The sequence below is a fragment of the Felis catus genome, chromosome B1, assembly GCF_018350175.1.
Source record: "Felis catus isolate Fca126 chromosome B1, F.catus_Fca126_mat1.0, whole genome shotgun sequence".
Lineage (NCBI taxonomy): Eukaryota > Metazoa > Chordata > Mammalia > Carnivora > Felidae > Felis > Felis catus.
The window spans coordinates 150,288,387-150,304,025 of NC_058371.1; the positions used below are offsets into that span (position 1 = coordinate 150,288,387).

The 15,639-nt window shown below is 38.0% G+C and overlaps 1 long non-coding RNA gene across 2 annotated transcripts in view; it reads left to right on the top strand.

Annotated features, from left to right (window-relative positions):
* Positions 1 to 15,639, top strand: part of LOC109499136 — a 179,596-nt gene that overhangs the window by 73,160 nt on the left and 90,797 nt on the right. For both annotated transcript variants that reach the window (XR_006597035.1, XR_002741526.2), the window contains exon 7: positions 4,996 to 5,112. This is a non-coding gene — a long non-coding RNA (uncharacterized LOC109499136). The remainder of the gene's footprint in view (positions 1 to 4,995; positions 5,113 to 15,639) is intronic.

Here is a 15,639-nt window from a genome sequence, read left to right on the forward strand (position 1 = left end):
TTATCGCTTCTCCTCTCCATGTTGAATTACTTTGAGTAAATGGTACCACCATTCATGTATCCCTACATGTATCCCTACACCATTTTTATCCCCACAGCCCCTTCTCCACATAGAAGACAGAGTGATTTTCTTTTAAACATAAATTAGATCAAGTAAGTTTCTCTCTTAAAGCCCTTCTGTATCTTTACATTATATTCAGAATAACCTCTAAATTTCTTATCGCTCTGATAATATCTTATATGATCGGCTCCTGTCTGTCTCTCCAGCCTCATTCTACCACTCTCTCACTTGATCATTCTATTTTAGCTATACTGGCCTTCTTGTTACTTAGACACTCTAAGCTGGTCTTTGCTTTGCTTTATAACATAGGCATTTTCTATGCCCTCCACGTGGAATATTTCCTCCACCTGAGCTTGCCTCATTGCTATCATTTAGGGCTCTGCTATGGACTGAATTGTATCTCTTCCAAATTCATATGTTAAAGCTCTAATCCTCAGTGTGGTGGTATATGGAGATGGGACTTTTGGAAGATAATTATGTTTAGATGAAGTCATGAAGGTGGACCCTTATGATAGGATTAGTGTCCGTATAAGAAGAAATACCAGAGAGCTTTCATGCACTCACTCTTTCTCTCTCCTCACCATATTAGGGCACAGTGAGAAGGTGCACATCCAGAAGCTAGCTACGTGCCAGAAGCTGACCACACTGGTGCCCTATTTGAATATCTAGCTTCCAAACCATGGAAAACTAAGTTTTTGTTGTTTAAATCATATAGTCTATGGTATTTTGTTAGGATACTGTTTAGATGATGTTTAAAGAATGCATAGGATGATAATCCATCTCAAGGTCACATTAAAAAATCTTATAATAATTTAGTTTTAATATTTCTGTTGGGTCCATTATCAGCACTCAGGAGTCTATTAAAACTGAATCCTTTTTATGCCTGAGGGGCTTACGTTAGACATGCTGTGGAGGGTTGACTATGCTCCACGGCTGCACAATTAGTTAATTCATGGAGATTTTTAACACCACACCAAATCCTATAATGTCAGCTCTAAATCTTACCAAAAAGGACCAAGACATTGCAATATGAGAGCATAAATTTGATGAGTAAACACAGGATTTGTTCAATTGTTAATATTTCGGTGTGAATTATGGCAATATTTAGTGTTTCTGTATAGTTGTTCTAGAATTATGCACAAGCAGATCATCAATTTCTAATTAAATACCACAGATAAGTTATCTTTTTAAGTTCAAGGTGATTGTGAAATTCATGTGGTTTTCAAGTATTTCATTAGTAGAATAGACAATGTTTTGAAGTTTGCATTTGAAATTACTTATATTGCTCATGTATTAGTAAAACAAACATACATACTGAATTTTGAAACTTTTTTGTGTTGAGATTAGATATGGCATTTCCATTGTCTTTCCATTCAAACATCTTGCCTTTGGTTTTTCAAAGACCATTTCTGAAAGGGTTGCCCATTAATGGTGGTTTAAAATGAAACAAAACATCAACATTGCTCATTGGTTTCTCTGGTTTTCTTTTTCCTTATTTCATTTTTAGTTCTTTTCTATTTGTTTATTGTAGTGACCATTTTTTTTTGGGGGGGGGGCAATCTCCAATTTGCCAGCCTCCGCCAGAGGTCAGATGCAGGATGCAGTTATATTTTCTGGATACTTACTAGGGACAGGAGGAGGCATGAGGAGACTCAGTGGTATTCCAATGGCCATGGAGATGGATCTGGGGATAAATGTCATTATCTTTGTTCTCCTAACACCACACTTATTGAACAAAATGTCTATTTTGAAAGGAATAGAGGAGACAGGAATTAAGCTATTAATTGAACTCCTTTTCTGGGACTTAGTTATGACTCTATGAGATTGCGTGTTACCTGTCTCCCACTTATAATTGTTAGGGCTCAGAAATGAAATTCAAGTAGCATCTCTGATAGCCCCATAATTCCCTTAGTATTTTTAAAAAATGAGTTGCCTGTTTGGGGAGACAATTGCATAAATGAGATTTTGCAACTATGCACTCAGTGTAAGAGAGTCAGGATTTGCACACTGGGCTGGCCATTTAGTAGCAGTATAACATTAGGCAAATCACTTTATTATTATGGACCTCTGTCTGTAAAATGAAAGTAACATCTGTCTCATTTATTTATTCCATCAACATTTGTTGGATGTTTACCTATGAAAAGATTAAGTTTGTGGTGGGGATTAAATAACCCAGGAATGTGTAAATGTCTAATGTAATGCCTGTCAGATGAAAAGTGATACATATTTTCATGGCATTAGCATCGAAAAAGGACCAACAACATTTAACTAATAATTATATTTTTTAGAGTCTTATTCTGATTGAAAGTTAACTTGGAGTAGATAGTTTAGGGACTCTAGGAGTTCTGAGTACCAAAACTAAAAATACTGCCCTAACAGATGAATCAGCTACTGGGCCTTTGCTGAGATACTACATCTTCTGTTATAAAAATATGTCTATTTTCTGTTCATTCTATATTTTAGTCACTATCTCCTTCAGAAACAGAGGCCTCCAACAAAGTTAAATTGTGGGCCATCTGGCTTCTGGATTGTGAAGAAAATCCTCTTTCTGAACTTCAACCCAATTCTGCTCTTTCTGCTTACTTTATAGTATTGTTTGATGTGCCGGCTGCAAGAGGGTAAAAACTGAAATCTCTTCATTGCTGCAAAAACGAAGGACAAATAGCTTACTAAAGATATGCATAGGTTTCTTATAGTTTGCAAACGGTCAAATTTCAATTGGTTTAAAGGGCTGTCAGTGTCATGGTGAATGTTCAGTTGATTAGCTCCAGTGGCTGTTACTGAATGCTCAGTTGACCCTAAAAGGATGAGGAAAAGTTGATTCCTCGAATGGAGGCTCTGAAACTTTCTGTATCTGATTTTCAGCGCTCAGTCTATATGGTCGCTTTTCTTTGAGACTTAAGAGAATCTTAAACTCATGGCATGTACCAGATTGTTTTATTTATGATAATGTTTTAGTAATGCAGACACAATTGTTGTTTTGCCTCACATAGTTTTAAAGTGGTAAAATCCTGAGGCTTAAACAATAAACATAAAATAGGTCATAGAACGGACAGGTTTCCCCTGCTCTCTGAACACAGAGCTTTCATATGAAACCTCTCTCATAAGCCAAGATGGCAGAAAGTGAAGTAGCAATTCACATTAATTATATGGCAAATTTTTTGAGCCTTCTCAGAACCCCCCAAAATAACCTCTCTTAAGCTTTTGTGATACCTTAGGACACATCTTGCTAATGGACACACAAAAATAAAGATAAAGCCCAGATACTCACAGACACAGTTCAGAACAATGATGGCTGGATGCTGAGATGCTGAGTGTAGTTCTTGGAAAGAAGCCTAGTGAATGTGCACTGCCTCTGGAGGAGCTTGCTCCAAAACCAGTGATGGATGCCATTTCACTTTCTGCCTTTTTTCATAAAAGTGAAAATCCTCTTCTGATTTCATTCAGTCAGAGAAAACAGGTACAAATGTTAGGTCTTTCATAAAAAGTGAAGTGGCATAATGTGAACTTTTGAAAAGTGCTGGGGTTACCTGTATTGGTTTATTTGTTGTCTCTCAAATCTTTTGGAATAATTCTCAAAAGCCTTCCTAAGTTATTACTGCATTTTACCCTTTGAATTCAAAGTTGGAATTTGGTCCAAAAACAATGGTCAACCAAGTGGATAAAAAGGAATTTATAGATCATCTGAAGATATGATGCATCCACTTTCCCCATTATCTTGTTCATTAGTTGATTCCAACTGATTACTGCTCCCTGAACAATCTCATGCAATTATCAACTAGGAATATTTCACAGTTTCATATACAGGCATTACCACAAATCTTCAAATTTTAACAATTGCTATTTTCTTTAAAAATTTTTTTTAACATTTATTTATTTTTGAAAGAGAGCGTGAGCAGAGGAGGGGCAGAGAGGGGGAGACACAGAATCAGAAGCAGACTCTAGGCTCTGAGCTGTCACCACAGAGCCTGATGTGGGGCTCGAACCCACAAGCTGTGAGATCTTGACCTGAGCTGAAGTTGGATGCTTAACCTACTGAGCCACCCAGGTGCCCCTAACAATTGCTCTTTTAATCACAGGATTGCATTGAGTGATAGGAAGTCTTGGCTATATTATTTTCTCCAAAGTAGTTTACTTGGTGATCCCAGGCTAGTCACTTTTACCCCGTTTTCCTTATTTGTGAACCAGGGTAATGCCACATGCCTACTCACAAGCATGTGGTGAGGATTAATTAGATAAATATCAGCAGAGCCCTCTGAGCTCTTTAGGATTGAGGTGTTTATCCATCCAAGGTATTATTATCATTATCATGCCATTCTACTTTGAGCATAAATAAAACTCACGGTTGATAAAGACAGAAAAGGTTTTGTTGGCTTGCCAAATCCCACCCCACCACCTCTCAAACTAGCCGGGCAAGACCGAGTGAGTCCCTTGACAGAAGACATATAATGGATTAAACTGATACTTCACTTGATCATAGCCAAAAGGTTTGTGTTAATGAGCTTAATAGTATTTACTTGGTGGGTATCCAGAACAGCTGTCCTCTTTTGTTGCAGGTGCCAGAACCAAAGCCAAAGCAAGTCTGGATTTAGCAAATCCAATTACTTTTCAGGATTTGCTCCCTTCCAAGACAGCACTTATCATAATCACTCGTTGGTAATAGATACCCTGTTAAATTGATAGTGGATACCCATAACCAGATTCAGGGATCTATTTTCTTTCTTAAAAACACTATTCTAACTACACTGTTCTAACTATGTAATAAGGCTTATCTAGACATGTTTTACATTTAGAGTGAAAGTTTGGCTTTGATTATGATAACACCAAACAACTAATTCCAGATTCTCTTGATTTGATAACACCCCTACAAGAATTGCATTTTAATTGTTTCTGAGCTTCCAGATATTTCTTGATTGATTTTTTTTTTGTCTGCAGGAGCAAAAGGGAATTCAGAGGACATCCTAATTAAAAATGAAAATGGATCATCACACAAGTAGCTTATTATGAGATGTAAAACTCCATGGAAAATGAATATAATCTTTCTCAAGCAGGGTAAGCAGTGTGTATGTTTTAATAATCCAGAACACCTGGACATTTCACATCCAAAACGAAGGCAGAAATGGAAGGTGAAAGTGACCTTGTAATAAGGAAGAATTCGCGTATGGAAGGAGGATGCCTGAATGAGCAGACTAACTGGTGACTGAAATTAGAAAGCCCTTCCAATCAGTGTGAGGCAGAGAAAGCATATATTGGTGGCATGACTGAAATGACATTGACGACCATAGCTCTCTGGCTGCACACACACAAGTGAGCTTGTGAGGGTGCCTTTCTTAAAGAACCTGTTTTTTCTATTCATTTTTTTTTTCAGAGAGAAAGGGCAATGAGAAAAGGTGTATTTGGTTTGAGAATGTGCAAACTCCATTTTAAGCCTTGTCTTAGCTAGTTTACATTTTCTGTCATTAGCCATTTTCTTTTCTTCTCTAGGTGACACAGCCTTGCTTTAGTGGATTAGTTAGACAAATGCTTCATCCATAAAATCACGTTAGTGTTCCTAGATAAAAATCCCTCTGCCCATTTGTGGCACAAGAGATATTTCAGTAATTGATTTGGTTAATTGCAGGTTTCCCAAGGTAACACATTTTCAGAACATTAGAAGACTTTCAGTATCTAACTACTGATGTTCCAAAGCTTTTGAATTAAAATAATATCATTTTCCTAGTCAGTTCTCTGATTCTTGAATTTTCTTTTTTCCTTATGCCTCTCCTTGCCATGGTCTCTAGCTTTGCAATTTCCCACAGTTGTAAAGATCATATATCCCAGACTTTCAAAAACTGTCCCAATTTTTCCCTGCAGGTTCACAAATCACTGAAATGTCCTAAGCATCCAAATAACATTTGCTATACTGCCTATCCCATCAGGAAGCTGTACAAAATTCCTGAGTCAGGTGTGTTCTGGTTCCATTTATAAGGAAAATATAGTCTCTGTCCCTGTGTAAGGCATGAACTTGAAAACTTAAGTCGATCCACCCACTTGTAGGTTGTGAATGCTTTACTTCAGCCAATAAGTATGTGTCCACCAACATAATAAGTTTGGTGGTGTCTGGGTTGCTCAGTTGATTAAGTGTCCGACTTCGGCTAAAGTCATGATCTCACAGGTTGTGGGTTTGAGTCCTTGAACAGGTTCTGTGCTGACAGTGTGGAGCCTGCTTGGAATGCTCTCTCTCTCTCTCTCTCTCTCTCTCTCTCCCTCCCTCCCTCTCTGCCCCTCCTCAACTTGCACTTTCTCTCTCTCTCAAAAGTAAATAAACTTAAAAAAAAAAGTTTGTGTAGCACTATCTTCAATTAGGCCTTCAGTGTAGGCTCTTTTTCCTTTCTTGGCCACAGATTCAGTTCTGAGTTCCTAGAATAAAGAGGTCAAGATGTGGGCTGAATGGCCCATGTCTTAACATAGTCATCTCAAAGATTTTTTTTTTTCCCTAAAAAAACCAGTAAGAAAAACTTGAAGGAGCATAAATGCCATTATGTACCTGACGAAGTCCAAATATCAAAAAGTCTGAGCCTGGAGGAAACTCTTTCTAAATGGAATTTGCTGAAAGAAGGTAGGAAAGGGTAGAAACTAGTGATGGTTTGGGGACAGGGACCTCCATCCTCTCCTGCTTGACTTTGTTCTCTGTTTGGCAAACGGTATGTTATTTTTAGAAATCTAGGTAAAAAGAGGACACTCTGCTAACAGATTAAGAGCTTTCACCAATTTTGATCCTTTTTTTTTAAATTTTTTTTTAACGTTTATTTATTTTTGAGACAGAGAGAGACAGAGCATGAACAGGGGAGGGGCAGAGAGAGAGGGAGACACAGAATCTGAAACAGGCTCCAGGCTCTGAGCTGTCAGCACAGAGCCCGACACGGGGCTTGAACTCACAGACCGTGAGATCATGACCTGAGCCAAAGTCGGATGCTTAACCGACTGAGCCACCCAGGTGCCCGTCACCAGTTTTGATCTTATGTCTTAATAAGTATTTGTTGACTTGCTTCCATATATGACAATGATTGTATTCCTTTTTTTGAGAATTTGTGAAGGATGCTTCCAAAATCATCATGTTCTAGCCATTTGATTATTGCTTTTGACATTTTTTAGTACCTGGAAACTGAGATTGGCAAATGAATATTGTTTTTTTCCCGCATGGATTCTACTCTCTTAATCTTGACTAAACTAGAACTTTGGAACAGGAATAAGCAAAAACATTCAAGAATATGATATCTTCAAGAACATAATTATCTATCTATGTATCTGTCTATCTATCTATCATCTATCTGTCTATCATCTATCATCATCTATCATCTGAGAGCACTAGCTAATTAGATTACCCTGGATTCCTATCTGATATTGTCTTCCATGATGGAGTAGATGGAGTGATTTTTCTATACATACTATGCCCCATTCCCTCCTGAATTATTTATGAAATTGATCCTAGCATATTCTTTTGTCATTTCTATCTCATCTGGTCTACCATGTGCATTCACAGTTCCCTGAGTATTTCTGCCTCTTTAATAGCAATTTAAAAGTCTAGCAGCATAGTTGGTGGTGGTAGAAAGCAGATTTAATTCCTGGTAAAGTGTTTCTGGGTGCCATTAGTTCTGCCCAAGGTTGCATATTATTTTCTTATTGTATTGTTACTTCACGGTTTCTACACATATGCTCATAACTACATTAAAGATGAATTACCAAGAAAATAAGTCCACCTATTTGAGGACCCACATTCATTATAGTTTTATTCATAGATTCATTTTATGTTCTTGTGGTATTCAACATTCATCTCTCACATTTGAGAAATCCAAAGTTGGAGTGATTCAGGGATTAGTATAATTCCATGATTTCCAACTTAAAAAAAATAAATCCTCCTCTGTGGACTCTATCTCTCAGACAAACTGTCTTTATAAACTAATAATTAATTTGTAGTCTCATATTTTTATCATTAATAAAATAGCAAACTTCCAAGCAGAGCTTCTGATCAATCTTAATAACCAGATTGAATAGCAGTTTAATTTATTATGTTTTTGTCACATGTCAAGCACTGAGAATGTAAAGGTGAATAAAGCATATTCCTTCCTTCAAGGAGTTTATAATCTAGTGGGAAAGATATACATCAATGTACTCTGAGTTCATACAATGTAGTCCCAAAGTAAACCCATTAGTTTTAAGATGTTCTATAGCCTTTTGTTAGATAAATTTGATTTTCATTAAATTTTTGAAATTAGGTCAAAGCTCTTCATGTCTATTTTTGAATGGGTTGTTACTAGCCACACTGTGATGAATTATCATTAGATGAAGTAGGTTTGCATTATGGGGAAAACACTGGAAAAGCAGTTTTTGTTTGTTTTTTACAGTATTTCATGCAGTGGTGATACAGTTGAAAATATTAGATTTGCTCCCAGTCTGTCAAATGTACCCAAACCACAGGAGGGAGAAACTACTGTTTTGCAAGAGGAATCCTAGAAGCAATCTCTTTTGTGAATGCTGGTTGGCATTTTTTACCTGGGCACAGCCTCAGGGGAGAGTATTCTCTAGTGAGCAATGCAGCAGAGATGAACAGTGAAAATCTGAGATTTATTACAGTCAGGTAAAATATAACTCTATGTGTTCTAGACTCCGATTTCTTTTACTGGCTAATACCAGAAGTTTAGGGGGAAAAAGGGGGAAAGTTTCACTCCAAGGCCTCTGTTAATATACATGGCTTGTCTTTCTCCTTCACACAAACACACATAAGCACTCATATTTAAACACACACACATTTATACACAAAGCCTCCAGTGATTTGGACAGAGCTATTTATGGAAGTGGTAGGCTCTGGTTCCTAAATCCCACAGTAATTACTTTATTTCTTGAAGCATGAGATTTGATTACCCATATATTATTATTATGCATGCTGTGTAGTGTTTTTGACTGTCACTTCATGCAGCTCTTCTTAAATAAGAAAGTCTCACAATTTAGCTAAGGAAGACCAATGTTTTGCATAGACAGGGCATATAATGGCAAGCTGTACCAAAAAATCCATAGGGTTTTAGGAAGCCCTGAAGTAGAAGCATTTTCCAAGGGGAAGAAGTTTGGACATATGAAAAGATGAGTGAATTTGAGGAGGGGAACAGGTAGCTACTAATTAAACAACACATATTAAATGTATTTTCTATAGCTTAAGTGAAGGTTGAGTCCCAAATGAGGAGACGAAACGTAGGCTAATTACTTTCCTTTACATACGATGCAAGAGCCAAGGCTAGGGCTAGGACTAGTGGCTCAGTGAAAACCTTTTACCATTATGAACTCCTCCCCCACTATGAAATCTGTGTATTTTGGGAATATGATGGATAATGAAAAATGACCAGAAAGCAAGGGGAAGGGACAGTTACAAATGGCATTAGAAAAATCTGATTTCCTATATCGGGAAAAAATAAATCTGATCCCTGTTTTACCAATCCAACAGTAAATCTGATGGATTGAAACTATTATGAAAAGCTAAGTATCACTTATAGGGAAACATAGGAAATATTTTGTAATTTAGGGGAAGGGAAAAATTTTTAAATGAGATTCTCAAAGCACAAGTTCTAAGATGGGAAATAGTCAGATATAGTTACATTGAAGTGAAATATTTTTGCTCAGTAAAGATGCCATTGACCAAATAAAGTGATAAATTGCTCCTCAGGAGACAACATCTGAATTTTGTAAGATGAAGAAGGGCTCAATTTCTAGACTATAAAGTGATTCTTTAGAAAACAATTCTTTAAAAAAATAAAATTCCTTTTTTAAAATTTATTTATTTATTTAGAGAGAGACAGAGACAGAGTGAATGGGGAAGGGCAGACAGAGAGGAAGAAGACAGGGAATCCCAAGCAGGCTTTGCACCATCAGCACAGAGCCTGACGCAGGACTTGAACTCATGAAATCTGTGATCATGACCTGAGCCCAAACTGAGAGCGGGATGCCAAACCGCTGAGCCCCCCAAGCACCCCTAAAAAATAAAATTCTTTTAAAAAGGCAGGGAATCAAATGGAAAAATAGGCAAAGGATAAGAATTAGCAATTTACATAAGGGAAAGCCTGATTTGCCACTGAGTATACAAAGTAGTAATCCAAGAAATGGAAATTAACACACTGAGATACAATTTTACATATACATTAGTTTAGTCATCATTAGAAGGAAGTATGCTGCCAAGGTTGGAGAGGATGTAGGAGACTACAATTTTTATTGTGCTATGCTTGAGAATGCAAATGGTGCATTTTTTTTTTCCTGGAAGCAGAGTGCTGGTCCTTAGTAAGATTAAGAATATGCATGTTTCAGGACCACTTCACCCCCATGGATAAATGCCAGGAAATTTTTTCACAGGTCATTAAGGAAGCTTGTATAGGAGTTTTTACCAGGCTATTGTTTGTGGTAGTGGGGAGATAAAGGTAGAGTAGGCATCTATCACTAGGAGATAAATGAGTAATCTGGTGGCTGCACAGTAAGGAAAATCTCATAACAACTGCAAACGGTGAACTAGGTGTACGTGCAAATCTCGAACAAGATACGGACAAAACAAAGATAAGGAAGCAGAATAAGAGTCACAGAATAAGTGCATTTTTATAAGTTAATACATGCCTTTTTGTGAGCACCTGGGTGTTGTAGGTGAGTGCTGAATCACTAAATTGTACACCTGAAACTAATATTACACTCTATGTTAACTAATTGGAATTTAAATAAAAATTAAAAAAAAATTAATGCATGACATAGAAACCCATTTGTGATATTGTGATTTATAAAAAGAAATATATATTTAATCTTTGTCTTTGGCTCCTGGCCAGAGCTCCTAAAACCTTTCTAACTTCTTAAGTGATAAAGGTGCTGGGAGTATCTTTTGTTCTAATATTTGGTATTGGCCCTGTTCCCAAGACAAAGTTTCTAAATCTCTTAGAATTTCCTAGGTGTTGGGAGCATCTCTTTTTTCTAGCAAGGTTGCTCTTGGTGGGCTCCTGGAGAACTTCAGGATGGGGGCTGGTCATCAGGAAGACCAAGTCATGTTTAGAAGCTTGGAGCTTCAAGCTTCATCCCTCATCCTCTGGAGAGGAAAGAAAGGCTGGATATCGAGTTAAGAATTAGTTGTGCCTATGTGATGAAGCTTCTATAGAAATCCCTGAACCACGGGGTTTGGAGAGCTTCCAGGGTGGTGAACACATCCACATGCTGGGAGGGTGTCGTACCCCAGCTCCCCAGGGACAGAAGCTCCTATGCTCAGAACCCTTCTGGCCGTTACAGCATGTATCACTTTACATGGCTGTTCATCTGTATCCTTTATGACATCCTTTATTATGAACAAACTAGTAAACATAGTATGTATTCCCCTGAGTTTTAGGAGTCATCTTAACAAATGATCAGACTAGAAGAGGGCATCATGAGAACTCTAATTTATAGCCAGTTGTTTAGAAGTACGACAACCTGTGTCTTGCAACTGGCATCTGAAGTGGGAGTGCTCTTGTACGATCCTTGTGGGATCTGACATTAACTCTCTCTAGCTAGACAGTGTCAGAACTTAATTGAATTGGAGGGCACCCACCTGGTGTCAGAGAATTGGTTGGGGTGGGGCAAAAACCCACACATTTGGTGGCCAGAAGTATTGTGAGTAGTTGAAGAGAAATATGGGAGTTTTTTCCATGAATCATTTTGTAAGCAAACATGCTAGGTTAAGGACAGATGTTGAACACAGTAAACAGGTGCCTGAGGGGCAGGAGTGTGGGTGGTGGGGACAGGAGTGGAGAGCAAAGATGAATGGGGAAATCTATCACAGAAACAAATAAGAGGAATTCTATGTTTCCTCCTGGCACTTCTCAAACAAAGATGGACTTTGAAGTATTGTGTCATTTTTTTTTTTTTTTTAAATTGGCATTCATCTTGGAAATAATGACGGAAGGAGCCAAAGATCCAGGTTAGAAAGCACGCTTTTGTTCTGACTCTGTTATAATCAGTAGAATGATCTTGGCTTTTGGATGCTCATATTTCTTAGCTCCAAAATAATGATCCTACTAACGCTCCCCAATCTTGAGGCCCATTAAGTGAGTTCTAGCATGTAATACTTCTTTGTAAAGCGTAAAATGCTTTTCCAGTGTTAACCAATTTCATTTTCCTTGTAGCAAGTTTATTCACACAGAGAAGCTTTGTGTCTTTTTAATAAACCAAATTGAAAATTGAAAACCGAGCTTTCCCTTCACTCTCATGTGGCTCTCGATTCATCTTGGAGCAAGTATTGATCAGTCTTCTTTGTCCTGAAAGGGACAGTTTAGCAAGGTCATAGTTGTTTAGAGCTAGCCTCAGGAGTCAGACTGTCTGGATTAGAGTCCAGCTCCCACTTGATCTGAGTGACCTGGGGCAAGTGACAAATTTTTATGTGTCCATTCTCTCATCTGTAAGGTGAGGGTAGTCACACTGACCTCAGGGCAGACCTGGGAGGAGTAAATAAGCTAAAGAATATAAAATACTTAGAATAGTCCCTGTCATATAGTCAGTGCTCAGCAAATGTCAGTTGCTATTGTTACTATTATTACTTAGGATAAACCTCAGGGACTGACCTTGGCCACTCTACTTACACTTTTTTGCTAAAAATAATCCAAATTGCTTCTAGGAAATATCAAAGAAGACAAACAAGCAAAAAAGATAAAATTGATGAGGAAATGGTCCAGATATCTTCCAAAGAATAAAAGCATTTATGGCAGTTATGTTTTACTTACCAAAATGATTGATGTTCACACATTTTGGAGGTTGGATTCTGGTCTACTCAGTTGTTTCCAACAGTGGGAAACATTTAGTTCAGTGATCTCTCTTTCTTATTTCTTTTAATTCTGCTCTTCTTGTCTCTGGTTCAGAGTTGATTTAAATCGATGACCACATCATACCCCCTCAGATATTTCATTTTTAATATCCATATTTTTTAATGCTTTAAATAGAATAGCATTCCTTAGACTGTTCTGATTTATTTATTTATTTATTTTTGACGTTTATTTTTATTTTTTTGGGGACAGAGAGAGAGACAGAGCATGAACGGGGGAGGGGCAGAGAGAGAGGGAGACACAGAATCGGAAACAGGCTCCAGGCTCTGAGCCATCAGCCCTGAGCCTGACGCGGGGCTCGAACTCACGGACCGCGAGATCGTGACCTGGCTGAAGTCGGACGCTTAACCGACTGCGCCACCCAGGCGCCCCAGACTGTTCTGATTTAAAGAGTAATATGTTTATGGTGGGAAATTTGGAAATAAAAAAAGAAAAAGGATAAAATTGAAATCATTCATAGTCTATCTAAAGAATGATAGTTTACGTTTTAAACTAAAAACACTAAGTTTAACTTTACTTGGATTTGACAGAAGGAAAAAGATACTACAATGTAACTGAAGGGGATAATAACCTTTAATTACTTGAAAAGATATGTATTATCAGTTGCTAGAAGTTCCACTAAAGTTAAACTAAAATACTGAGAAAAAAATGAAAAGATTTTAGATAAAGTTTTATTGTTGTGGTGGTGTTTATTAAAAATTTTTAGGTTTATTTACTTATTTTGAGGTAGAGAGAGCACACACATGTGAGCGAGCATGAGTGGGGGAGGGGCAGGGAGGGAAGGAGGGAGAGAATCGCAAGCAGGCTTCCAGCTACATGCTAACAGCTTGAAGCCCGCTACTAGCATGAATCCTGCTACCAGCGTGGAGCCTGACTCAGGGCTTGAACTCACGAACCCGTGAGAACACGACCGAAGCCAAAACCAAGAGTTGGACGCTTAACTGACTGAGCCGCCCAGGCACCCCCGTTGTGGTGGTGGTTATTAGTGAGACTTGGAACTGCGCATTTTTTAGCACAGACTGGTTTCCAGATAATAAAACTTAAGGTACTATCAGTTATTAATAAAAATCAGATAATCCTTCTCTAATTTAAAAACAAGTTTAAAATTTAAGACTACTTTTAGGATCACTCTTTAAGAGAAATTAATATGAAAAGACATCTGTAAGCAAAATGTATGGTAAAATGACAAATCACTTTTAGGAAACATACAAAGAACTATACATTGTGAGTATCAGCTTGGTCTTATTTGTCCTTCTGAGTTACATGACTACGTGGCTTCATTATTTCTGAAAGTTCTCATAATCTTAGCTGCTCAAAATTATACCATGTGTTACTTTGGATCATAGCCTTTTATGTTTATTTGTTGATAATTAAAAACTTTCTTTGTGAATTAAGAAGAGAAATACTTTCTCATTAAGGGCATGTTATAATTTATACACTCTTCCTCAAAAATTTGTATAGTAGTATCTAGTCTAATTTTGAAGGCAGTTTTCACAAAGTTCGCAGACTTCCTGCTCTGGTTGGAACCATTTTTTTTGCACTGACACAGTGTTCCTACAGAGATTTCTTTTTTATTTATATTTTTTTTAATTTTTTTTTCAACGTTTTTTATTTATTTTTGGGACAGAGAGAGACAGCGCATGAACAGGGGAGGGGCAGAGAGAGAGGGAGACACAGAATCGGAAACAGGCTCCAGGCTCCGAGCCATCAGCCCAGAGCCCGACGCGGGGCTCGAACTCACTGACCGCGAGATCCTGACCTGGCTGAAGTCGGACGCTTAACCGATTGCGCCACCCAGGCGCCCCAGAGATTTCTTTTTTAAATTGCATATCTTAGGTGCTATGGACTGAATTGTATCCTTCCCTGCCCCTCCACCCCCCAACCAATTGGGATGTTGAAGCTCTGATTCCCAATGTTACTATTTTTGGATATAGAACCTTAGGAGATAAGTAAGGTTAAATTAGGTCTTCAAGGTGGGTTACTTATCAGATAGGATTAGTGTCCTTATAAGAAGGGACCATAGAAAGCTCATTCTTTCCACAGTGTTCAAAGAAGTTACAGGGATATGGTGGCCATCTGTGAGCTAGGAAGAGTTCTCACTAGTAACTGACAACCCTGATCTCAGATTTCCAGCCTCCAGAGCTGTGAGAAAATAAATTTCTGTTGTTTAAAGCCATCCAGTCTATAGTATTTTGTATGGCAGCCCAGGCTGACTGATGCATTAGGTGATTTCACCACTTCTTGGATCCTATGTTTGTCTTGTGGATTGCGTTTTTATTTTGCTGGACTTTGTCCAGGAATAAACCTTTTTAAACATTTTTTTTTTCAACGTTTATTTATTTTTCGGACAGAGAGAGACAGAGCATGAACGGGGGAGGGGCAGAGAGAGAGGGAGACACAGAATCGGAAACAGGCTCCAGGCTCTGAGCCATCAGCCCAGAGCCTGACGCGGGGCTCGAACTCACGGACCGCGAGATCGTGACCTGGCTGAAGTCGGACGCTTAACCGACTGCGCCACCCAGGCGCCCCAGAATAAACCTTTTTAGAAGGAGTATGTGGATGGTGAACTTTCTGGGTCCTTGAATATCTGAAAGTATTATTTTGAACTAAGATATAATGTACTGTATTTATCCATTTGTTTTTCCTTCTTTATATGTAAGGTCAAATTCTTTCACATTTTAAAATACAGAAATTGGCATACAAAATTTAATCAATAACAAAAGCTCGTAAA